The sequence below is a fragment of the Alosa pseudoharengus genome, unplaced genomic scaffold (genome assembly GCF_046254945.1).
Source record: "Alosa pseudoharengus isolate Yale_2024_CS ecotype anadromous, Long Island Sound unplaced genomic scaffold, YU_APseudo_1.1 YU_APseudo_1.1_scf_17, whole genome shotgun sequence".
In the NCBI taxonomy this organism is placed as follows: Eukaryota; Metazoa; Chordata; class Actinopteri; order Clupeiformes; family Clupeidae; genus Alosa; species Alosa pseudoharengus.
The window spans coordinates 21,428,429-21,455,922 of record NW_027468640.1 but is presented as its reverse complement, the minus strand read 5'-3'; the positions used below and the strand labels follow the sequence as shown (position 1 = coordinate 21,455,922).

Genomic DNA, 27,494 nt, shown 5'->3' with positions numbered 1-27,494 from the left:
AACAGGTTTGGCTCCATAACCACTACTGCCTTGTGACTCTCTGAAAAACAGGCATATTCATGAGCAATATTTAAGGACACCTTTCCATACAAACAGCCTGTGATGTGAGATTAAAGAAGTGTTATTTTACCTGCTGTGTAACATGAATAACATAGGGACCCCAAAACTGAAACACAGACAGAATCAGTATGAGTCATTTTGGCAGTATTATAAATTATATGTGTCTGTTGATTAATTTTGTTGCGTTACATTACATTACATTTAGCAGACACTTCTTGACCGAAGTGACTTACATATGTCAGCTATATTACAAAGGATCACATTGTCCCTGGAGCAACTTGGGGTTAAGTGCCTTGCTCAAGGGCACAACGGTGGAAGCCGGGAATTGAACCGACAACTTTCAGTCTACTGCACGCTAGCCCAGCTCCTTAACCACTACACTACCACCGCCCCGTGTTAATTTAAGGCATCAAACCATCCTCTCTAAAATTGTCAGTTATGTTTAATCTTAACGGACAGTGTTCCTACATTGGCACACAACATTCAAAATCAATTGTATGCACCATATTGCTATGTAGCATAGTAATTATGACCGCCGCTAGCGAAGCGGTCATATAGGGATTGTCACATTTTTTTTTTTTTTTTTTTTTTTTCCCGTCATCTACTTCCTGAATTTTTGGTCAACGATACCCGGGACACCGAACCACCGGGACACATGAAATTTGGTGGGTATGTAGCCCCACTAGACTTTTACGGAAAAATTTCGTTTCGTCCCCGGGGTCCACTCCCCCCCCGTGCTGGGCCCCCCGAACCGCAAAAAAAGCAGTTTTTCCTAAATAACTACCTGAACCGTGACACTGAGGATGAAGAATCTTTTATGGTATGTTGGTCTCAAGGGCCCACATCAATTTGGCCCATAATCACTCATTTGTGATTTGCACCCCCCCGGTAAAAATGTAAATGCAATATTATTCTGCTTTAATCGCCCCTATCTTCTGTTAAGATGTTCAGAACTGCACCAAATTTGATTTGAATGATTGACCTGGCATTCTCTGGGGCAGTGTTTCCCAAAAAATTTTTCTGGCGCCCCACTTTTTAAAAATGACAGACCATCGCGACCCATTTCACTTCAAATCTACCCTGCAACCACCAATATTGTTTTAGGCCACAGGTTCTCCAACTTTTCTATGCCTCCCCCAACCATACATTGCTATAGGATCCCTGCTTTGAACACGGTTGTGTTGCATTTTGAGCACCATCAGCGTGAAAAGTTGGTAATGACTACTGAAAAGATACGTTTTAATGCGCATCCGAGAGTAGGGGAAATTCTCGCATGTTGCGCAGTCGTCATTCGTCAGCATAGTAAGCTGTTCCTGTATTTCTAAAAAAAATGTTGTAGGCTACGTTGCGTTGCAGACAAATGGGTCCATAACACTGTGGACGTCAATTCCAATGTAAACAGCAAATAACTTAAGTCGTTATATTGTATTGTTGTATTATATTATATTGTATAGTCGTTATATCAGAAGGCGTTTGCGCAATAGCCGTAAGAATACACCTTTACTTTGGAGTTAGCGAGGTAGAAAACGAGAGGAATAGTGTTTAAAATGCCCATTTAAATTGTAGACTAATATAATGCACTATTGTGCATTTTAAATCAGAAAAATAAGAATGTGATGAGGTTGCTATTAACTTTAAAGATTGCAATCGAAACTGTATGCAAATTGAATGGCATTATGTCCGGTCTATGGATGTCTGCTTTAGTTGACAGCACGGTCACTAGATTTTAATCGGTAAAGTTGAACTGGTATCTATTAATGTTCGTGCAAATAGGCGGATTCATGTCCCTTGCAGTTTGCAACTGCGAGGTACATGGCAGGCGCCCCACAGAACGGTTTCATTTTGAGAGGTAGATATCCATGCTGGCACCCCCTCTGCGATGCGTTCGTCCCCCAGTTTCATGCGCCAGTTTCATGAGCTTTTATGACAAAACCGTGACTGTGGTAGTTAACAATCTACACCTCATAGAAAACTGTTAGCTTTCCTGGTATCAAATGACAAATGGTATCAGTTAGGCCTATAACACAACATAAATTGTGCTGGCGACCCAAATAAAATCTCCTGTCGCGACCCAGACTTTGGGAAACACTGCTCTGGGGGTATGCCAAGTTTCGTAGAATTTCATCCATGGGGGGGGTCTTAAAAAAATACATTATGTGTACATTTAGTGACTGTACACTCATTGGCCTGTAGATGGCGGTGCACACATATACACATGCACACACACACACAGGCACCCACATACTATCGGTATTAGAACGGCCGATACATAATTACAAATTCAGTAGGATTAAAAGAAAGCCAAAATATATATTCATCATCATCATCATGGCTGCATTTCCAGTATTGGCAGTCCAGTATTTTCCAGTTTGTCCACTCGATGGCGCATCGTTGCAGTGAGACGTAATTTTGTTGGAAGTTAAACGTGGGTTGGAATAACAATGGACGCTTCCTACAAGGACTATAGTTTACCGCAGAGAACGTCTAATAAGGATAGGATGATGTTCACATAAAATGTAATTCCCATTTCTTCTTGAAGCCGAAATAAATCTGAGGATGTTTATCGGACATGCTTGTTTTTTACTGCAGGTATGTTAATCTTATTATATCAATAAGGACCTAGGTAATGTTACCGTTAGCGTTGGTTGAATGATGGAGGCCAATTTGATTGATTGCATTTGTAGAAAACTATAAATGCGGTTTTACCAAGCAAATTGATAGCAGCACTGTAATTGTATCTTTCGACTGTCATTTAATTGTTGCATGTGCTACAAAAATCATTCTGTGTAATGGAAGATTTACCAACGTTACACCGGTCTGATACAGTTTTGCCTATACATGCGTGAGACTGAGACGCCTGTTTATTTTGTTTTAAGTGCGTGCAGGGCGTGAGAGGGGAATCGATGTGCTTTGATTCCAGTTTGGTAGTTGTAGTCTGTGAAATTAAAAAGCACGTGTGTGTGAAGTATCCAAACAATGACACCTTCATTTCATTATGGCTGCTTTAGCAACACACCTTAAGCTACTGTGTAGTGGGTCCCATTTAGAAGTGGCTACTTCATTCGCACTTTCCTTGACTCATGGAGCTGCGTGAATTTTATTACAACTTTTCGCCACGATATGGCAGTTTAAGTCCGCTTGATACTGTAGGGCGTAAGCCATTGGTTTCCAAAGGAGATTTTATTTGTGTCGCCAGCATAGCCTATTGACAATTTATGTTGTAAATAGGCCTATCTTAAGCCTACCTGTACCCCCGAGCTGGCCAGGGGCCCCAAGACAACGACTGGTTAAGAATAAAATGCAACGACAAACTGTGAGCGCCCCTTTGATAGTCAATGCAGAAAAGTGCAACGACACTGTTACCGGCAATACCGGGATCCCCCACAAGGGGGCCCCTCTCAGTAGTCGTTGACAGCAGCCAGCCAGAGGTTCGTGAGCTCTGCTGCTGCGAAAATATAAAACCTCGGCAGTCATAAATGAAGCGGAGAATGCGTTTGGAAGCCAGAAAAGAAAGAAGAGAAAGTAAGAGAATGACAAGAAAAAACAAGATAGTGGTAAGTGATATATTACACTGGATAAAATAGCTCTACTTGTCTTGTACAAATGGTATATGTCGCAGCAGGAAGGCTAGCCTAGCAAAAAATGTTTATGTTAATTAACTACCTGCCTGACGGCCCATGCTGCTTGTAACAAACTAGAACAGTTAGCGCAACTTTTTTTTCTCGAACGGATGGAATATGGTTACATACTGTAATATGTTTATTAACGGGATAAGGGAGACGCAGATCTGTTCCAGAATCACTGTTTATCGTATTTAATGACATAACATTGCTATAGCTTTGTAATAGGTTTTGATGAAAGTGGCATAGCTTCTCTGCTATACTAACTATTCGACCGTGATAATCTATTTACCAAATCGGGGTTTGGAAAACCACACAATAAATTCTGTGCATCAAAGCAGACTGGAACATTCATGTCTAGTAGTATTCATGCACGCCAGCTGTTTACTGTCTTTAAAGCACCAGGTGCGTCTGTCTAATTCTCAAACAGCAGAATGCTTAAATGCTATGTTAAGCTACAAGTAGGCCTAGGTCAATGTATAACATTAGCTTGGGATATTTTTACAGTAAGCATTGGTAGTTGTGAAGCTGCATCCCTTCTAAATATCAAAATATGGAAATGCTAACATATCTTTTCTTTCTCCCTCAAGGTGCTTTGCTTAAATTTCTCAGCCCTCAGGCTCTTCCTAAGGATACCCCCACTGATGAAGGTAATTTCTCTCACTGAGCTGAGCTGTTAATGACCTTTTTCAATATGCTAACAGTGAAATGGTCAAACGTACTTCAGATAATTTCAGATTTTTTTTCAATTATTTTCCCAAGTACACCATCAACTTTATCCTCCATTCATGAGGAAGAAGCTGACATTGGATTTTATGGTACGGTGGTGTTTTTGCAAATGTTCAAAATGTTCAAAACTAATGCACAGTATATATGCAACAGCAGTATTTGCACTGTCAACATGTTTTATTTATATAAAGTGTGGGTGAACTTAAACTGTATGGCTATGCTGTGGTTCCTGTAAGCTTTGCGTGCGGTTGGGGGGGCCTCCATGTCCATTTTGCTTGGGGCCCCCAAATTCCTTGAAACGGCCCTGCCTGTAGCTTAGGGAAGCTAACAGCTTTCTATTAGGATCTAGTTTGTTACAGTTTTGTCATAACTCCCTGATGCATTTTTGCATTTAGAATAGCCAGAGCGTGAACAATATCGGGTGCCTATGGACTAGGCTTGGTGAACCCAGCCTGATCTGCCCGCTATTTATTTTTTGATTTCTTAAAAGATTGAGGTTGGTCTGGTGAAAGCCAGATTAGCCATGGACCTCAGTTACACAATGCAAGGGAACATGAATCAGCCTATATTTGCACGAACAATAACGGACAACAGCTCTTCAACTTTGGCCCGTTAAAATGTGTATGAACAGTCTAGCGACGCATTTCATCAAGGTCCATTTAATTTGGACATGTCAGTTATTTGCACCACTAGATGTAAAACAGCATTTCGTTTCAGACTACTGTTACTTAATTTGTGCATTAACAATAACGTTTCAGACTACTGTTACTTAATTTGTGCATTGACAATAAAGTATTACGTGAACTAAAGATGACTAAAATCGTATGTAGAAGAAGAAACATTCACAAAAAATCCATCCATCCAAAAATGACCTTTGTTTTTGATAGCTGTTGAAAACGGCATGGAACTGACAGAGATATTTTTGTTTATAAATAAATAAATAAATAACATTATGCTGATACCTTTTGCTTTTCCCAAATACAATGTAGCCTACAGGTGTAAGTGACCTTTCATCAATCCAGTTGGATGGATGAACTGTGATGAACTGCCCTACTTGTGATTGTTTAGAGATGTTAAAGGTTTTATAACAATGCTACATCTTCTTTGGCTATTCTACAATCTATTCACCTTTTCAGCACCAGTAGGCTACTCTCTGTGCAGCCGCACACACACACTCAGGCATGCCAAACAAGCATAAACAAAAGTTTCAAGAGTGGGGGATGGAGTAAAATATGGAGACAAATTGAAGTGTGATTTATTTTCGCAGAACGGATGTACAGGACTGAGCGGCGGTCATATTTTGTACCGCTATGCGGTACATCTAGTATTATACACCATTTGAAAGCTTGAAGTCTTGGGAATCCAAATGAAATAAATCAAAAATGCCCTACTCCCCCTCCTCCGCTTTTGGTACTACCCTGACCTCTGGCTGCTGTGTAGCTAACAATAAGTAGATGCAACATATTGGGTACTGACATATTCACAAGAATCCATACTGTAGATATTGAATCTTCATGTTGTTTTATCCAATATTAGTTGTGCAGATGTATAGTCTATCTTATACACAACCATTGAACCAATAGAGTAAATGCAAAAATAGAGACTTTTGTGTAATTATTCCATATTTTGTGTAGTCATTCTATATCAGAACACCTGACATACAATCCAAATAGTCAACAAGAAACCTCAGCGTGTTACCTTTCATTTGAGACCAAGATTATGCTTCTACACCAAGAGGTTAGTACACAGTAAGGCTTTTATTGTCAGTATGCATTTTGGGTAACTGTCACGTCCCACTGTCTAGGGGTGTTGTGGGACATAGACAAATGATAGGAGATGGCCAAAAATGGAAATACAAAAACATTTATTTACAAAAATAACAATAAGAAAACTAGAAAATGCAATTCCAGGGAATTACCATTGCATGTAAATGCAAAAAAACTGCTGTGTATAACATTATATTACTTACAGTATGATTATTCAGATTACACAGTCTTACAGTATTCTTGAAAACCACTTACTTGGTTAGATGTTAGCTTAGAGTATATGACAGTCAGTAAAAATAAATGGTCAATTCAATATTGATCAACATTCTTTGTTTTAATACAGCAGAATGATACTCAGAATACACTAATGAACACTTACCAATGTAAGCTTGAAGTAAAAATCACAGTTGTGTGTATATATATATATACAGAACTTGATAATGCCAATCATATTATCCTAAGACAGATCTCTTTATCAGTGGTAACTCTGAACTGGCAGCAACAGCTAGAGGCCTCAGTTAATGGTATTAGGTCAAATTTGATGGTGATATATACACTGAAGAATAAAAGAGTCAGCCCTTCAGATGATCAGTTTTAGACAGAACTTAGGTTAGAATCTTATTTTTCACACAGCACAGCTCAGGTCTAAAAAGAGAGGTCTAACAGCACAGCTATGTTTCACAGATGTTACAGCACAGGAATGATTCAAAGGTATGAATGGTTGACATATGATTCAAAGGTGACATATGATTCACAGGTATACATGTTCCATATAGTTAGTGAGTATAGTCCTTCGTATAGTTCTCAGAATGTCTCAGTGTAGATCTCAGATAAGTCTCAGTATGGTTAAATGGTATGTGCACAGATTACATGTTTGTAAGAATGTATGTTAGTATGTTGCTAGCAACATTGTCAGAGATGTATGGTTGACAGGTGTGCACACAGATCGGCACACACGTACTGTAATGTCATACATGGTCATCACCACTGGTCTGGAAAAGACAAAAGCAAACAAGTTTAACAGTTATGCCAAAACAATACAAGGAATGTCTGCAATTGTCCTAACAGTAGCCTATTCATGGCTTTCATAAGGTCCCTTTCCACAGGAGTATAATCAAGCACCAAATGCATTCATAATCTAGGTGCTTGATTGTATACACCTGTGGAAAGGGACCTGATGACACTTATCAATAGACGAACTATGATAGCATACCGTGATAGTGTTTACTTAGGCTACGAAAGAATCAGGAGCATAGAATGAAAACGTAGTCATGGCCTATTTGATACACAATCAAGCGGTGTACAACGTTACAAATTTGGTAAAATAAAAACAGTAACATAGGCTATTTGTTAGCTTTAACTAAATGTGAACGGTAGAAGCTATAACGTTATGACCATCAACAATGAGTAACGTGCCATGAATGAAACACATGATGGGTTTCATCAGGTCCCTTCACACAGTATAGCCTAATCAAGCACCAAGTAGTCTGCATTCATAATCTATTCTAGGTGCTTGATTCTATAAACCTGTGGAAAGTGACCTGATGTTGAATAGAACCAGAGCCATTAGTAGGCTACGTTAACGTTCTAGCAGAGAAGACAGACGGGCTCTGGTTATAGTTAAAACGCTGCTGGTTAGCCTAATACCAAATGTTAGTGCGTTACGTTTGATTGTCGTTAGCTATCGAAACCTACAGCTAACCGGTCACTGTAAAGTTGACGACATATTTGCGTTGATTAACAGTGGGTTTCCTTAAATAACATCAACGTAGCAACGTAGCAATAGAACGTTAACTATTTCACTAACTCTAACGTGACCTAACGTTATAACGTTAGTTTAGCTATTTGTGACCCATCATTTCATACAACTTAACGTTACATAACATAATATTTGACGACATAAATGACTCCAATACCAAAAACCAGAACACTTACCTTGTCTGTAATTAGAGAAATGTGCCTCTGAATGAGAGTTTTACGAGCAAATAAAGTGACCACGGCACAGAAGGCGAAGGCGTTCAGAAGATTCACACAGTGGTAGTAGGCCTAGTAGCTCGCGTTCAGCTGTTGATTATCTTCAGCTGCAGGTCACGTCATAATGCTAAAAGTTGCCGCCACGGCGGTCAATGTTAACTCTATGAGAATTTCTTGCTCTTTTATCATAAATATCTAAAAAAGTATAAAGTTCACAAATGTGAAAAAACATAGAACAAATCTCCGTTTCAAGACCTTTGTAGGAGTGGTTGAATGACGTCGAACGGTTCAGTGGTTTTAGAGAGAGAGTATAAGACATACATACCTTCAATTATCACTAATTAAAAAGTGACAGGTGGGCGGGACTTCCGGTTAATGAAGGTCAAAGGTCTTTGATTTCCGGTGAGGGCGGGACATCCGGTCTTTGAACTAGTCATCAATTGAGTCTGACAGGTTGTTTGAATGTGGCGGGTTGCTTTTGGTAGGAGTCATGTGTCTGGGGGAGGGATTGTGCATATGTGTGTGTGTGTGTGTGTGTGTGTGTGTGTGTGTGTGTGTGTGTGTGTGTGTGTATGTGTGTATGTGTGTATGTGTGTATGTGTGTGTGTGTATGTGTGTCTGTGTGTGTGTGTGTGTGTCCAGGGGTGGGGCGGTACACGGATGTGCTGGTAATGGGGGAGCGTGTGTCCAGGGTGGGGGTGTACCGGGGGTGTGTGTGTGTGTGTGTGTGTGTGTGTGTGTGTGTGTGTGTGTGTGTGTGTGTGTGTCTGTGTGTGTGTGTGTGTCCAGGGTGGGGTGATACACGGATGTGTTGGTAATGGGTGAGCGTGTGTCCAGGATGGGGGTGTACAGGGGTGTGTGTGTCTGTGTGTGTGTGTGTGTGTGTGTGTGCATGTGGGGTGTGTGTCCAGGGGTGGGGGTGATACACGGATGTGTTGGTAATGGGTGAGCGTGTGTCCAGGGTGGGGGTGTACCGGGGGTGTGTGTCTGTGTGTGTGTGTGTGTGTCTGTGTGCATGGGTGTGTGTGTGTGTCCAGGGGTGGGGGCGGTACACGGATGCGTTGGTAATGGGTGAGCGTGTGTCCAAGGGTGGGGGTGTACACGAATGTGTTGGTCATGGCTGTGGTGTGTCCTGTAGGGGGATGTCATGGGAGTGTCATGCGCGAGCAATTATGAGCGGCGCTGTTAGGGAGAATAAAAGCGGTGTAAAAGTATGGGTAAAGATAGCAAAGTAAAAATGGCTAGTTTATCAACTCCTGAAAATGCGGGTCCTAGTAGCGAGCGGCTAAGTGGTGCCCCTAAGAGAAAACATTAAGAGAAATCATTAAGAAAAGACACAAGAGAAAGCTATAGGCAACAGTATAAGTATCTGTTGAGTATGGGTGCCTTTGAATTTGGCGGGGGTGCTTTTGGTAGGAGTCATGTGCCTGGGGGAGGGTGCTGTCTGTGTGTGTGTGTGTGTGTGTGTGTATGTGTGTCTGAGAGAGGGGTAAGAGAGAGAGGAGGGGGTTTGTATGACTGTATGTATGCTTCAAGTTTTAGTGATATGAACCTGAATAAAAGAATCAAGGAGGTGATGATGCCAAGAGTCTAAAAAGGTTTCAGCCATGTGGCTGTGAACTAAAATAAAACATAAATCCTACATTTAAGCTGAACTTTAAGGTTCAGGGGTAAGCGTGTCTAATGTCACGGCTCCAGGGCCCTGAGGGCGTAGGTTGTGAGTGTGTGTGTGTGTGTGTGTGTGTGTGTGTGCGTGAGTGTATTATCAAAAATCAAAAATGATCCAAAAAATGTGTCTGTATAAAAAAAGGTTGGTATCAACAGAGTTTTACATTCAAATTCATCAAGATTTTCATCAAGTCATTGAAAAGACTAAAATGTATCAGACAGCAGAGCGGTGGAGAGAGGGTAGGGGCTGGGCCAAAGGTCTGTGTGTGAGCGTGTGTATGTGTGTCTGAGAGAGGGGGAGAGAGAGAGGAGGGGGTTTGTATGACTGTATGTATGCTTCAAGTTTTAGTGATATGAACCTGAATAAAAGAATCAAGGAGGTGATGATGCCAAGAGTCTAAAAAGGTTTCAGCCATGTGGCTGTGAACTAAAATAAAACATAAATCCTACATTTAAGCTGAACTTTAAGGTTCAGGGGTAAGCGTGTCTAACGTCATGGCTCCAGGGCCCTGAAGGGTAGGTTGCAAGTGTGTGTGTGTGTGTGTGTGAGAGAGAGAGAGGGGGAGAGAAAAGAGAGAGAGGGTCTATGTATAGTACTTTATGCTGAAGGATGGGTGTCTGCGTGTGTGTTTATGAATGAAGATTGGGGAGGGAGACTTGCTGTACTGTAGGAACGTGGTGGAGCTATTGATCAATCTAATTATCCATCCAATGATCTGTAGACCGGTCACTGGAATTCATTTAACACTCATATTGTAACTTCATATGGACTTTGCACTCAGAGACCACCTCCTTTTTAAGTTTGTGAGGTTAATGAATATTTTTTACTGTTTTATCATTAATAAATAAAGAGAGGGCGGGGTATACCAAATGAGAAAGTCCATTATATCAACAAAAGAGGCACCAAAGGCAAGTAAGTTGAGGGTTTACCTGTACTGGGTCAGATTATATTAGTGTTATATGCAGATTTTGTCATAGTCAGATGGTGTCTCTAATAGGATATCATGAAATAAACTAAAAGTAACATTTTATAATCAATAATAACATTTAGGAGTTAGGAATGAGTGAAATAATTAAAATTTTCCAGTTTCATCCGCACACTTCCTTCTGCTTCACACCCAATATATCCTTTTCAATATAGCCTTTCCTTTTTCATGCCATGGAGGGATTTTTTCCCCACAGTAGGTATATCTAGCTATATCTATTGCTTGAACACTAGCATCAAAAATATTCCACAGTTAGCGAAACCTTAAACTCAAGGAGCAAAACATCAGCACATATTTGCACTAGCCTACTATAACCACATTGTTAGCTTCGCTAAAAAATGGGATTTACTTCATTTTAAATCCCATGAAAATAAAGTTTATAGTATATAGGCCTACTGAGGATAGACATTCAGGCAAACAAAGTTGTAATAGGGAATATTGTGCACTTAGCATAGAGGGCAGCGTCTCTCAGGCAGAAAACCAGTCTTGCTATTTGGCTGAAAAGTATTGAAAAGCCTTGAAAAGTATTTACTACGGCAAGGTAAAATATACGTTTTTTCCGAGACAAAATAGACAAAGACAAAACTGTCTTGAAGCCTTGACAAACCACATGAATAGGTCAAGCCTCAGCATTCACCTATTCACTTCCATTATACTGTATGTCGCGGAACAAAACTTCTCAACAAACTTCTTCTCAAAGCATATAAGACACAATCCTGCATCAAATTCTACTGTTCTCTTAGCATAACTGTCTTTATAAAAACCTATGTATTCTGGCAAAAGGTTCATGGGAACACCATGAAACGGCGACACCAAAACTTGCGATATGATCAATTGCTTACCTGGTTCAGTACTTAGCTGCACTTACACATGATTCTGTCAGATAAATTCATTGAGGAGGTAAAATATATCAGTTCAACGTAATACCATGGATCACTAACTGCGACAAACCCTGTTTTCCTTTTTTCACAGTAGTAAAAAACAATTAGGTAAATGGAATGCTCAATTGGAATGGCTAGCTGAATGCCATACATTGGTGTTTCATTCAAACCTAGACTGTATTATGTAATGTTATATGACTTTTCCTTTTTTACAGCATTCACACTTTTTGCAAAACGCTACAAACATTGATTTACAAAACACTAAACATATCTCTCTACTCTGCGATGTAGAAATCACATATTTTCCAAAATTCTTCCAAAATACTACCACCAGAACCCAATTGATCAAACACAATGATAAGGTGAAAAGACTCCTAGCTGCATAACTGTCAACTCAACAATCAGGCCTAAACACAGGGCAACAGTGGAGCCCTAGTCAGCAACAGAAAATGAAGGCAATATAGCACTGAGGAAGAGATAACTGTAGGCACATGTGAAGAAAGACAAGGACCACATGTATTTATCAGATGAGATTTGAGCAATATTGCTTATGAAGATTGGGTCGAGCCACGTAACATATAGCTTTCTGTCTTTTTTGTTTGACCCAACTACCAAACACTGCTCTTTTTACCAACATAGTATTTCCAGAATTTCTGAATTTACTTCACTTTACTTCACCATGTGAAGAGAAAAAAGTCTGCAATGTAGAGGTGGGGTCTTGTGCGGCATGTTTGGGCAGTATATTCTCTATGTATACGTACTCTAAATTATCCTCTAATCCTTTGCAAAAATATTAGGTTACTATAGCATTAGTTATAGATTACTATTAGGTTACTATTAGGCATACTGCAGGGGTGTAAAATGGAGGACGCAAATGCAAACACCGAGATGGGAAATGGATATAAGGTTACAATGTTAAGGTTAGTCAGCAGCACAAAGCGGTAGGTAAATCTCGGTAGTCAGGTTCAATACAGAGGAAACAGAGGCAAGACAAAAATAATAATAAGAATCTAAAAATTCAAGAGTTTTTGAAAAGAGACGTGACGCGGAACGACAGGGCTGAAACATTTAGAAAATAAGTCCGAAAAGGCCCAGAAACAAGACAGTGTGTGACAGAGATAGTCAGGGTGATTGAGTAACTTAGAACAGGGATGCAGGACTCAATCAACAGAAATCCAGGAAGTGCAGTAACAGGACGCAACATGGCGTGGACAGAGGGGCCTAGCACACATGACCAACACGGCATGATAAGGAACAGGAAACATAGAACCTGGACCAGACTGTGACTCATACTATATCCTAGGGGTAAACATTTTTACATAGGTGTATGACATTGAGTAGCCTACATTAGGGTGTAACTGGTTCAAACATTATCAGATCATATGATGGCTGGATGGATGCATGTGTTATGACAATGTGATATGGTTTTGAAAGATCTGAGGTGTAGTGTTTTTTTTTTTTTAAAGAAAAATAAAAAAATAAAAAATAAAAATGGAGGGAATTGCCAGCAATTGAATATGTTGCAACTATTGAGGTTTAAACTTGGAAAAGTACAGATTTTTGTAAAATGCTGCGACATTTAGAAATTCAATTAGGGGCAGTACACTTACCGGTAGTTACATTTCTAACCATCTGGTCCTGGATCTTATAAAATCTCCTTTAGCCAAATCCCAATAAAAGTTCATCATCAACTTTGTAAGCTGATATTTCCAACTTTTCTTCTTCACTCATCTCTTTTGTCAGCTCATTTATTGTCTTTAGTAGTTTCATCTCTAACTGTTTGTTTATTCTCATTAGGCTATTGGTCATGGATATTGCATTGACATTATTGTTTATTACTTTTTTTTCCTTTACATAGTCTTAACCACATTTTAAAGTCATTTTCATCTGTAAGTCGCTTTGGACACAATCCATAATTGTTTTTTTGGTGGCCTTACAAGGGCAAAATATCTGGTCATATCCTTAACAAAAAACAACCTTTTTTTTAAAAGTAAAATGCATCGTTCATCGGTCAAAGTGTATGAGTAGATGCTTACTTTATTCTGAGAAGGAGTTCAAGGGTGGCTAAAGTATAAAAAAGAAAGGATCCCTCACCTTTTAATTAAAAAGGTCTGTTTCTAACTCCTCCTTCTCCTACTTTTCTCTGAAGAAATAAAATGCAGGAAAACCAATGTGATTCAGTAGGCCTACTGTGTAAATATGATACAGAAGTACTGTACTGCCCGTGGCACGGAGGAAGGTGGTTCATGTCCCAATGCATATTAAATCCCTTTTAGAGGGCATTTAGAGGTCCCTTAATAGGCCAAAAAAGCTGACACACAATGTTGTGAGACACCGACTCATTTTTGGAGAAAAGTTGATCATTGTTCATCCTTAGTCATTAATGTTATACATTATAGATTTAGGGAGATATTAGACTCTCATCCGTCGAAATGGCTGATTTAGCGGGGGATTGTATGTCAGCGGAACTTGTACATAGAACATGGTGGGGTAATCAAGGATTCTTGTTATGCTTTTATGAAAAATGGATACAATTGGTAGCCTAATCTTTTCAAAACGTTGTGCGTTAAGCTCATAGGCTTAAATAACAATTATTATTAAAGTTTATTTAGGCAGGGACAGATACAGAATAATGATTTTGAACATGTTTATCTTTACCCCCACAAACACATCAACACATGGTAAAGTATGTAGATAGTTTAAAAATTGAACGCATGTATCAAAAGTCCCACTATACAACCAGCCGCTCCGCATTTTCATTTCATTCTTGAAAAGTCAGAATTTTTTTGAAACAGGCGAGAACATGAACAGCTAGTCAAGAAGGGCATAATAATAGGTGAAACAACATAGTTTAGTTACCCCGAAATAGTAGTCTAAATAGCATGTTAGGCCTAACATAGACCTCTACAGGCAACATCTTTAGGTGGCAACTTCTTTAGTTGATTACTTATGTTGAGACAATTTTGTTTTGTATCACAAGTTTTCTGAAAATGTAAGTTCATACAAACACTATTCCAATAGCAATAAAACAATTTGTTTTGGGGCGTTTGGGGACTGTGTCTTACCTAGATGTGTAATTGTACCCGTTGTGTTTCATTGGACGATAACATTTTAGGGCGGGTGTGGTAACATAATCATATATACTAGGCGTTTTTTTACTTAAACACCTAAATCTCAAATGGGATGAATGAAGATCTATCGCTAAGTTGTTTCTAATAAATGGAAAACTAATATAATATTATTAATAATAATGGATTTTATTTACGGGCACCTTTCTCAACACTTAAGGTCACCTTACAACAATAAAACACTCAATCCATTAACTACATAGTTCTCAGTAAAAATTTCAAGTTTTTGCCTGAAATTGCACTGTGCCTATTTACAAGGGCATTGTTCCCACCTCTTTTGGGGTCAACCATCAAGTGCTGGACCTCTATAGAAAGCTGAGAACCTGTAGCTTTCGTAGGAAGCAGTCAAGATAACTGTGTGATGTACTGACAAAGAGCTACAGAGGCTAGAATATAGTTTTTTCTGTCTGCCGGATTACAAGCATCTCTGAACTGACCACATTTCAGCCCTCTAGGTCACTTGATATCCCTTAGAAACACAGCTGAGCCCTAGCACCAGGTCTTGTGAAGCTGTGTGCAAAAGTTGATCAATATAGAATGAAAATATGAGTGCTTTAGACTATTATTTGCCAAGGTATGCCCATGCGTTTGGTAAAATGCCTATGGATACTCCCCATAGGACTTTTTGTTATCCAAAATGCATACTGACAATCAAATGCTTACTGCACATGAACCCCTTTGTGTAGAAGCATAATTCTGGTTTCAAATGAAAGGTAACACTTTGAGGTTTCTTGTGGACTTAGATTGTATGTCAGGTGTTCTGATATAGACTGACTACACAAAATATGGAATAATTACAAAAAAGTCTCTATTTTTGCATTTACTTTGTTGGTTCAATGAGTGTGTATAAGATGGACTATGCATCTGTACAACTAATATTGGATAATACAACATGAAGATTCAATTTCTATGGATTCTTGTTAATATTTCAGTACCCAATATGAGGCATCTACTTATTATGCTGCAGCTACACTGCAGCCAGAAGTCAGGGTATCACCAAAAGCAGAGGAGGGGGAGGGGGGCATTTTGGATCAAATTTAATTGAGACATAATAAAATTAATCTGAGAATGTAAAGCACTATACAGATTGTACATGAAAAAAGTTGTCATTTTTGGATTCCCAAGAGTCAAAGCTTTGAAATGGTGTATAACATTACTATGCTACATAGCAATATGGTGCATATAATTGATTTAGAATGTTGGGGGGAGGTGGGGGAGGGGGGTAACCGTACCGCCGGCGGGAACAAGCAATCAGAGAAAAAAGGCAATACAATGACATGATAATACTATTAATAATAAAAGAACAAGAAAAAGGGTGGGGTCATTACAGCAAAAAAAAGATGAACAAAAAAATGAAAAAAAGATGAACACCACTTTTTTAAGTTTCATGAGCTAGGGGCATTGATTCCAGAGGTGCCAATTCACATTGTTTGGCCAGATCCAGATCAGCTTGACGCGTCTTGGATAGACACGTCAGGGCACCTCGGTATCTTTCCAAATCAGCACTCCATTTGAACAATCTATCAACCTTTTTGAAAACATTACTTAGAACATGAAGGTCTTTCCATAGATACCTCACTTTAGGTGTTTTTTGCAAATTTATTTTCATCAGAATCATATGATGGTTTTCTGTAAACATCACTAGACAGGTGAATGAAGTTCTTTGGACAGTGAGCATAAATATGGTAGCGCTGGGTATAGAGCGCGCTATTCCATGCCGCTGTGTAGGTGGTGTCCATAGGTAGCTCAATATCGCTCCAAATGTCCCTAAACATTATCCAATCGGTGTCACAAAATGAGATGTGTGGCGTGTCATCTGAAAACACCAAATCCTGCGATGCCATAGCATATAGTTTCACACTGCAATCATCTTTGTCAAAAACATAGCCTCCTCTGCGACCATCGCTCAGTAGCCATTGGTATTCCACTGCATCACTCGGTTTACCCAGAAAGTTTTCGATCCTGTTGCTAACCGGCATGAGCGTAACTCTTTTCTTGGAGACGGGTGCGCTAGGTGCATGTGCTTCAGCCATGTTGGTAAGTCTTTGAGAGCTATTAACTACATAGCCAAACTAGTTCATATAGCTAGTATGCTTATGCTTATGTTACCACACCCGCCCTAAAATGTTATCGTCCAATGAAACACAACGGGTACAATTACACATCTAGGTAAGACACAGTCCCCAAACGCCCCAAAACAAATTGTTTTATTGCTATTGGAATAGTGTTTGTATGAACTTACATTTTCAGAAAACTTGTGATACAAAACAAAATTGTCTCAACATAAGTAATCAACTAAAGAAGTTGCCACCTAAAGATGTTGCCTGTAGAGGTCTATGTTAGGCCTAACATGCTATTTAGACTACTATTTCGGGGTAACTAAACTATGTTGTTTCACCTATTATTATGCCCTTCTTGACTAGCTGTTCATGTTCTCGCCTGTTTCAAAAAAATTCTGACTTTTCAAGAATGAAATGAAAATGCGGAGCGGCTGGTTGTATAGTGGGACTTTTGATACATGCGTTCAATTTTTAAACTATCTACATACTTTACCATGTGTTGATGTGTTTGTGGGGGTAAAGATAAACATGTTCAAAATCATTATTCTGTATCTGTCCCTGCCTAAATAAACTTTAATAATAATTGTTATTTAAGCCTATGAGCTTAACGCACAACGTTTTGAAAAGATTAGGCTACCAATTGTATCCATTTTTCATAAAAGCATAACAAGAATCCTTGATTACCCCACCATGTTCTATGTACAAGTTCCGCTGACATACAATCCCCCGCTAAATCAGCCATTTCGACGGATGAGAGTCTAATATCTCCCTAAATCTATAATGTATAACATTAATGACTAAGGATGAACAATGATCAACTTTTCTCCAAAAATGAGTCGGTGTCTCACAACATTGTGTGTCAGCTTTTTTGGCCTATTAAGGGACCTCTAAATGCCCTCTAAAAGGGATTTAATATGCATTGGGACATGAACCACCTTCCTCCGTGCCACGGGCAGTACAGTACTTCTGTATCATATTTACACAGTAGGCCTACTGAATCACATTGGTTTTCCTGCATTTTATTTCTTCAGAGAAAAGTAGGAGAAGGAGGAGTTAGAAACAGACCTTTTTAATTAAAAGGTGAGGGATCCTTTCTTTTTTATACTTTAGCCACCCTTGAACTCCTTCTCAGAATAAAGTAAGCATCTACTCATACACTTTGACCGATGAACGATGCATTTTACTTTTAAAAAAAAGGTTGTTTTTTGTTAAGGATATGACCAGATATTTTGCCCTTGTAAGGCCACCAAAAAAACAATTATGGATTGTGTCCAAAGCGACTTACAGATGAAAATGACTTTAAAATGTGGTTAAGACTATGTAAAGGAAAAAAAAGTAATAAACAATAATGTCAATGCAATATCCATGACCAATAGCCTAATGAGAATAAACAAACAGTTAGAGATGAAACTACTAAAGACAATAAATGAGCTGACAAAAGAGATGAGTGAAGAAGAAAAGTTGGAAATATCAGCTTACAAAGTTGATGATGAACTTTTATTGGGATTTGGCTAAAGGAGATTTTATAAGATCCAGGACCAGATGGTTAGAAATGTAACTACCGGTAAGTGTACTGCCCCTAATTGAATTTCTAAATGTCGCAGCATTTTACAAAAATCTGTACTTTTCCAAGTTTAAACCTCAATAGTTGCAACATATTCAATTGCTGGCAATTCCCTCCATTTTTATTTTTTATTTTTTTATTTTTCTTTAAAAAAAAAAAAACACTACACCTCAGATCTTTCAAAACCATATCACATTGTCATAACACATGCATCCATCCAGCCATCATATGATCTGATAATGTTTGAACCAGTTACACCCTAATGTAGGCTACTCAATGTCATACACCTATGTAAAAATGTTTACCCCTAGGATATAGTATGAGTCACAGTCTGGTCCAGGTTCTATGTTTCCTGTTCCTTATCATGCCGTGTTGGTCATGTGTGCTAGGCCCCTCTGTCCACGCCATGTTGCGTCCTGTTACTGCACTTCCTGGATTTCTGTTGATTGAGTCCTGCATCCCTGTTCTAAGTTACTCAATCACCCTGACTATCTCTGTCACACACTGTCTTGTTTCTGGGCCTTTTCGGACTTATTTTCTAAATGTTTCAGCCCTGTCGTTCCGCGTCACGTCTCTTTTCAAAAACTCTTGAATTTTTAGATTCTTATTATTATTTTTGTCTTGCCTCTGTTTCCTCTGTATTGAACCTGACTACCGAGATTTACCTACCGCTTTGTGCTGCTGACTAACCTTAACATTCTAACCTTATATCCATTTCCCATCTCGGTGTCTGCATTTGCGTCCTCCATTTTACACCCCTGCAGTATGCCTAATAGTAACCTAATAGTAATCTATAACTAATGCTATAGTAACCTAATATTTTTGCAAAGGATTAGAGGATAATTTAGAGTACGTATACATAGAGAATATACTGCCCAAACATGCCGCACAAGACCCCACCTCTACATTGCAGACTTTTTTCTCTTCACATGGTGAAGTAAAGTGAAGTAAATTCAGAAATTCTGGAAATACTATGTTGGTAAAAAGAGCAGTGTTTGGTAGTTGGGTCAAACAAAAAAGTCAGAAAGCTATATGTTACGTGGCTCGACCCAATCTTCATAAGCAATATTGCTCAAATCTCATCTGATAAATACATGCGGTCCTTGTCTTTCTTCACATGTGCCTACAGTTATCTCTTCCTCAGTGCTATATTGCCTTCATTTTCTGTTGCTGACTAGGGCTCCACTGTTGCCCTGTGTTTAGGCCTGATTGTTGAGTTGACAGTTATGCAGCTAGGAGTCTTTTCACCTTATCATTGTGTTTGATCAATTGGGTTCTGGTGGTAGTATTTTGGAAGAATTTTGGAAAATATGTGATTTCTACATCGCAGAGTAGAGAGATATGTTTAGTGTTTTGTAAATCAATGTTTGTAGCGTTTTGCAAAAAGTGTGAATGCTGTAAAAAAGGAAAAGTCATATAACATTACATAATACAGTCTAGGTTTGAATGAAACACCAATGTATGGCATTCAGCTAGTCGTTCCAATTGAGCATTCCATTTACCTAATTGTTTTTTACTACTGTGAAAAAAGGAAAACAGGGTTTGTCGCAGTTAGTGATCCATGGTATTACGTTGAACTGATATAATTTACCTCCTCAATGAATTTATCTGACAGAATCATGTGTAAGTGCAGCTAAGTACTGAACCAGGTAAGCAATTGATCATATGGCAAGTTTTGGTGTCGCCGTTTCATGGTGTTCCCATGAACCTTTTGCCAGAATACATAGGTTTTTATAAAGACAGTTATGCTAAGAGAACAGTAGAATTTGATGCAGGATTGTGTCTTATATGCTTTGAGAAGAAGTTTGTTGAGAAGTTTTGTTCCGCGACATACAGTATAATGGAAGTGAATAGGTGAATGCTGAGGCTTGACCTATTCATGTGGTTTGTCAAGGCTTCAAGACAGTTTTGTCTTTGTCTATTTTGTCTCGGAAAAAACGTATATTTTACCTTGCCGTAGTAAATACTTTTCAAGGCTTTTCAATACTTTTCAGCCAAATAGCAAGACTGGTTTTCTGCCTGAGAGACGCTGCCCTCTATGCTAAGTGCACAATATTCCCTATTACAACTTTGTTTGCCTGAATGTCTATCCTCAGTAGGCCTATATACTATAAACTTTATTTTCATGGGATTTAAAATGAAGTAAATCCCATTTTTTAGCGAAGCTAACAATGTGGTTATAGTAGGCTAGTGCAAATATGTGCTGATGTTTTGCTCCTTGAGTTTAAGGTTTCGCTAACTGTGGAATATTTTTGATGCTAGTGTTCAAGCAATAGATATAGCTAGATATACCTACTGTGGGGAAAAAAACCCTCCATGGCATGAAAAAGGAAAGGCTATATTGAAAAGGATATATTGGGTGTGAAGCAGAAGGAAGTGTGCGGATGAAACTGGAAAATTTTAATTATTTCACTCATTCCTAACTCCTAAATGTTATTATTGATTATAAAATGTTACTTTTAGTTTATTTCATGATATCCTATTAGAGACACCATCTGACTATGACAAAATCTGCATATAACACTAATATAATCTGACCCAGTACAGGTAAACCCTCAACTTACTTGCCTTTGGTGCCTCTTTTGTTGATATAATGGACTTTCTCATTTGGTATATCCCGCCCTCTCTTTATTTATTAATGATAAAACAGTAAAAAATATTCATTAACCTCACAAACTTAAAAAGGAGGTGGTCTCTGAGTGCAAAGTCCATATGAAGTTACAATATGAGTGTTAAATGAATTCCAGTGACCGGTCTACAGATCATTGGATGGATAATTAGATTGATCAATAGCTCCACCACGTTCCTACAGTACAGCAAGTCTCCCTCCCCAATCTTCATTCATAAACACACACGCAGACACCCATCCTTCAGCATAAAGTACTATACATAGACCCTCTCTCTCTTTTCTCTCCCCCTCTCTCTCTCTCACACACACACACACACACACTTGCAACCTACCCTTCAGGGCCCTGGAGCCATGACGTTAGACACGCTTACCCCTGAACCTTAAAGTTCAGCTTAAATGTAGGATTTATGTTTTATTTTAGTTCACAGCCACATGGCTGAAACCTTTTTAGACTCTTGGCATCATCACCTCCTTGATTCTTTTATTCAGGTTCATATCACTAAAACTTGAAGCATACATACAGTCATACAAACCCCCTCCTCTCTCTCTCCCCCTCTCTCAGACACACATACACACGCTCACACACAGACCTTTGGCCCAGCCCCTACCCTCTCTCCACCGCTCTGCTGTCTGATACATTTTAGTCTTTTCAATGACTTGATGAAAATCTTGATGAATTTGAATGTAAAACTCTGTTGATACCAACCTTTTTTTATACAGACACATTTTTTGGATCATTTTTGATTTTTGATAATACACTCACGCACACACACACACACACACACACACACACACACACACTCACAACCTACGCCCTCAGGGCCCTGGAGCCGTGACATTAGACACGCTTACCCCTGAACCTTAAAGTTCAGCTTAAATGTAGGATTTATGTTTTATTTTAGTTCACAGCCACATGGCTGAAACCTTTTTAGACTCTTGGCATCATCACCTCCTTGATTCTTTTATTCAGGTTCATATCACTAAAACTTGAAGCATACATACAGTCATACAAACCCCCTCCTCTCTCTCTCCCCCTCTCTCAGACACACATACACACGCTCACACACAGACCTTTGGCCCAGCCCCTACCCTCTCTCCACCGCTCTGCTGTCTGATACATTTTAGTCTTTTCAATGACTTGATGAAAATCTTGATGAATTTGAATGTAAAACTCTGTTGATACCAACCTTTTTTTATACAGACACATTTTTTGGATCATTTTTGATTTTTGATAATACACTCACACACACACACACACACACACACACACACTCACAACCTACGCCCTCAGGGCCCTGGAGCCGTGACATTAGACACGCTTACCCCTGAACCTTAAAGTTCAGCTTAAATGTAGGATTTATGTTTTATTTTAGTTCACAGCCACATGGCTGAAACCTTTTTAGACTCTTGGCATCATCACCTCCTTGATTCTTTTATTCAGGTTCATATCACTAAAACTTGAAGCATACATACAGTCATACAAACCCCCTCCTCTCTCTCTTACCCCTCTCTCAGACACACATACACACACACACACACACACACACAGACAGCACCCTCCCCCAGGCACATGACTCCTACCAAAAGCACCCCCGCCAAATTCAAAGGCACCCATACTCAACAGATACTTATACTGTTGCCTATAGCTTTCTCTTGTGTCTTTTCTTAATGATTTCTCTTAATGTTTTCTCTTAGGGGCACCACTTAGCCGCTCGCTACTAGGACCCGCATTTTCAGGAGTTGATAAACTAGCCATTTTTACTTTGCTATCTTTACCCATACTTTTACACCGCTTTTATTCTCCCTAACAGCGCCGCTCATAATTGCTCGCGCATGACACTCCCATGACATCCCCCTACAGGACACACCACAGCCATGACCAACACATTCGTGTACACCCCCACCCTTGGACACACGCTCACCCATTACCAACGCATCCGTGTACCGCCCCCACCCCTGGACACACACACACACCCATGCACACAGACACACACACACACACACAGACACACACCCCCGGTACACCCCCACCCTGGACACACGCTCACCCATTACCAACACATCCGTGTATCACCCCCACCCCTGGACACACACCCCACATGCACACACACACACACACACACACACAGACACACACACCCCTGTACACCCCCATCCTGGACACACGCTCACCCATTACCAACACATCCGTGTATCACCCCACCCTGGACACACACACACACACAGACACACACACACACACACACACACACACACACACACACACACACACACACACACACACCCCCGGTACACCCCCACCCTGGACACACGCTCCCCCATTACCAGCACATCCGTGTACCGCCCCACCCCTGGACACACACACACACACACAGACACACATACACACACACACATACACACATACACACATACACACATACACACACACACACACACACACACACACACACACACACACACACACACACACACATATGCACAATCCCTCCCCCAGACACATGACTCCTACCAAAAGCAACCCGCCACATTCAAACAACCTGTCAGACTCAATTGATGACTAGTTCAAAGACCGGATGTCCCGCCCTCACCGGAAATCAAAGACCTTTGACCTTCATTAACCGGAAGTCCCGCCCACCTGTCACTTTTTAATTAGTGATAATTGAAGGTATGTATGTCTTATACTCTCTTTAGAGCCTTTGAACGTCAAATTTGGTCGGAAGAAGAATAACAATAATATTTAGAAGAACAGCGATAATAGTCCATTGCATTTACATGCAATGCAAATATGGACGAACGAAAAACAAGGCTGCCCAGACGAAAGGCCTCAAAAGTAGGCCCAGGTAATCCCCAGCCTTTTCCTCGACTCTCACTCGGGGAACAGGCAGGAGCAACAGCGACGGCCAAAAACTAGAGCGCGTGGCTTGCGCAGCGGAGCCAAAGCAGCGGAGCAAAGCAGCGGAGCGAAGTAGCGGCCAACCCAGAATCCAAGAATGCCCCAAAACCAAGAGACCTCCCGATTGACGTCAGCCAGCACCTTTTATAGTGCCGGCCCACCAATTAAGCCCCCTGCCTGACAGTCTGAAATTAACAAAACACAAGACGTAGAGAAACAAGCAGACACACAAAATAAACACACAGGGACGTAACAGTAACCAAAAGTCCTATGGGGAGTTTCCATAGGGCATTTTACAAAACGCATGAGCATACCTTGGTATATAATGGTCTAAAGTACTCATTTTTCATTCTATATTGATCTACTTTTGCACAAAGCTTCAGAAGACCTGCTAGGGCTCAGTTGTGTTTCTAAGTCCACTCAAGTGACCTAAAGGGCTGAATTGTGGTCAGTTCAGAGATGCTAGCAATCCGGCAGGAAGAAAACAACTATATTCTAGCCTCTGTGGCCCTGTGTCAGTACATCACACAGTTATTCTGATGGTCTCTACTGAAACTACTTTCTCTAAGCTTTCCAAAGAGGTCAAGCATGGTAGGTCAAACTGGTTGAGAACAGTGGCCTCTAGAGTAGGAACAGTGCGATTTCGGGGGAAAGCCTAGCGATGGCCCCTACTGGATACTGTCTTACAGGTTTTGTTTTCTTACTGATAATCCCATTCGGCTTTATATCTCACTTGCCTGGTCATTTAAACTGGATCTCTACCTTTCTTCAAAGCACATCTCAAGACCTTTCTGTTTAATGATCACTTCTCCTCCACACCCAACACATAGCTCCATAGATAACTTGTCTTTGTTGTATTGTTTTGTTTGTTTGTTATTGTGTTTTCTTGCATTCCTAAAGCGACCTTGGGTTTGAGAAAGGCGCTATATAAAATAAACGTATTATTATTATTATTATTATTAAATTCAACACGACTAAAGTGTACAACTATATATATATATATATATATATATATATATATATATATTTAAATTCAACACGACACAGTGTACAACTATATGTATTATTATTATTATTATTATTATTATTATTTTAAATGGGTTTAGTTACAGAATATATTAGGGCTGTAACGATATACGATTCGAAACCGAAATCGCGACATTCATATCCACGATACTGTGTTGCAGTGTGAAAAGGCAGAATCGCGACACACCCTTTCTAGTGTTTCATGCAGTGCTTTGCAGTTTACGCAGCCGCAAAAGCAACCCACAACTCCCGCTTTACTTATCGGTAGCCTACGTTGTCCAAAAACAAATAAATAAATAAATAATAATTTCATACCTCTCCTTGCTTTCATTGTAGACTATGTGTGCAACTTTACCAAACAGTATAGAAGTAAACCCCCTCTCCTTGCCCCGCTCTCTCTCGCGCTCCCTCCCTCTCACTCTCCCTCCATCTCCTGCTCAATGAACACGCGCGACTTAAATAAAACATTCACAATCGTGAAAGCAAGGACGCATGTAGACGACTAGCTAAATTACTATTAAATCCGCTTAGCATCATTAGCATGCTGCACATATTTGTTTAAAACTCTTGCATTGAAGTTGACTGATCATCTCAATACCAACGTTTCCCAAAAGGGCCTGTCCCAAGGAGAACAAGTATTACCTTGAAACTTAAACACACATGGGGAAACTGAACAGTCCAATCAGTAGACTATGATAGGCTAAGCTAGCCAACTATGCTACTTTGTTTACAATATTTCCAGGCTTCAACCAGACAGCTGAATTAAAGAGGTAGAGTTGTAATAAAAAATAGTAGGCCTAGGCTATAGGCTAATCTGCATAAAGTGTGCTGTCATAAATATCAGTCATTCAGAAAAATATTTTTATATCAGGATATAAAATAATAGATATATTATATTGTAATCCTCTGGTGTTCTAAGGGAGGCTATTAAAATGTTATTTAATAAAATGTCTAGCCCCCCCCCCCCCAAAAAAAAAGAAAAATCGAGATTCGTATCGAACCGTGGGTCAAAAATCGTGATACAAACCGAATCGTGAGGTTGGTGTATCGTTACAGCCCTAGAATATATGATTCTGCGTCAGTTTATATGCACTTTCATAATGTAAACATATACTGTGTGTGGATGCCCATTAATATTATGTTGTGTTGAACATATATGCTTTTAATTTATCAGATTAAAGATAACATTTTCCAAGTGAATAACAAAGTGTAGTCTTCTCTAAAAAGCAAGCTCTCGTGGGCCACATAAAATGACGGGCGCATTTAGTCCATGGGAGTTTGACACGTGGTATAGTTTAACAGGACGTTTGAAAAATGATCACTGTAACAAAGAAATGCAGTTACTAATTATCACACTCTGGCCATTTTAAGTCATATCACTCCCCTTCAGTGTGTCCCTGTGTGTGTCCCTGTGTGTGATTTATCTCCAGCAGGGTTGATTACTGCAATGGACTGTTCACAGGCCTTCCTAAAAAGACTATTAAACAGCTTCAGGTGATACAAAATGCAGCAGCTAGGATTCTAACAAAAACTAAAAGAACTGACCACATTACTCCAATTCTTAAGTCCTTGCACTGGCTTCCAGTAAGTCACAGAATTGACTTTAAAGCACTATTGCTTGTTTATAAATCAGTAAATGGAGCAGGACCTAAATACTTGTCAGACATGCTTCAGCAGTACACACCTTCTCGTCCTCTCAGGTCCCAGGTGAAAAACTTGCTAGTAAAACCTACAGTTAGAACTAAACATGGTGAAGCAGCTTTTAGCTGCTATGCGGCTCAGCTGTGGAACCAACTTTCGGATGACATCAAAAAGGCCCCAACTGTAGCCAGTTTTAAATCTAGACTTAAGACCAAACTGTTCTCAGATGCTTTCTGCTAACTGTGCCGAGTTACAAATTCTGAATCTGCCTTGATAATTATTCTACTTTGTCTTTTATTACTTTTTTTTTACTACTTTTGCCTTTGTTTTGCTTACTAATTATTCTTTATTTTTAAATGATTTTACCTTGTTTTATGTTTTCTTTTTATTATGATCTTTACCTTTTAACTATTCTTTGACTATATTGCCCTTATATGCTTTTATTTGTTATTATTGTTTTGTTTTGTTTATGTAAAGCACATTGAATGACCTCTGTGTATGAAATGCGCTATATAAATAAACTTGACTTGACTTGACTTGACACAGACTCCAACATTTAGAGGAACATGGCAAGCTTCTTGCTGACTAGGCTAGGCTAACTGTTCTAACCCACTTCCATGAATATTGCTAAGCTAGGCAGCCAGAAGGTTGGTGTGTTCCTTTAATATTTGCGACAAAAATATGACGCCAATATAGCATGTTATCTGAGATGTTTGCTGACTGCAGATCTAGTTCTCTCCCTGAAACGTTTTGTCAACCACTCAACACTCCTTCATTCAAAAACATACACACATACATTTAGAGGAAATACTCACCGAGTGCTAGTATCAACTCCATGATGTAATGTTCTAAATCTATCTGTTATT

At 39.5% G+C, this 27,494-nt stretch overlaps 1 long non-coding RNA gene across 1 annotated transcript; it reads right to left on the bottom strand.

The window, feature by feature from the left end:
- LOC143128020 (uncharacterized) lies at positions 1 to 27,494 on the bottom strand. Its single transcript, XR_012987784.1, has 3 exons — positions 27,444 to 27,494; positions 131 to 166; positions 1 to 40 (listed from the first exon to the last, which is right to left on the bottom strand). It is a non-coding gene; the product is annotated as an uncharacterized LOC143128020 (long non-coding RNA).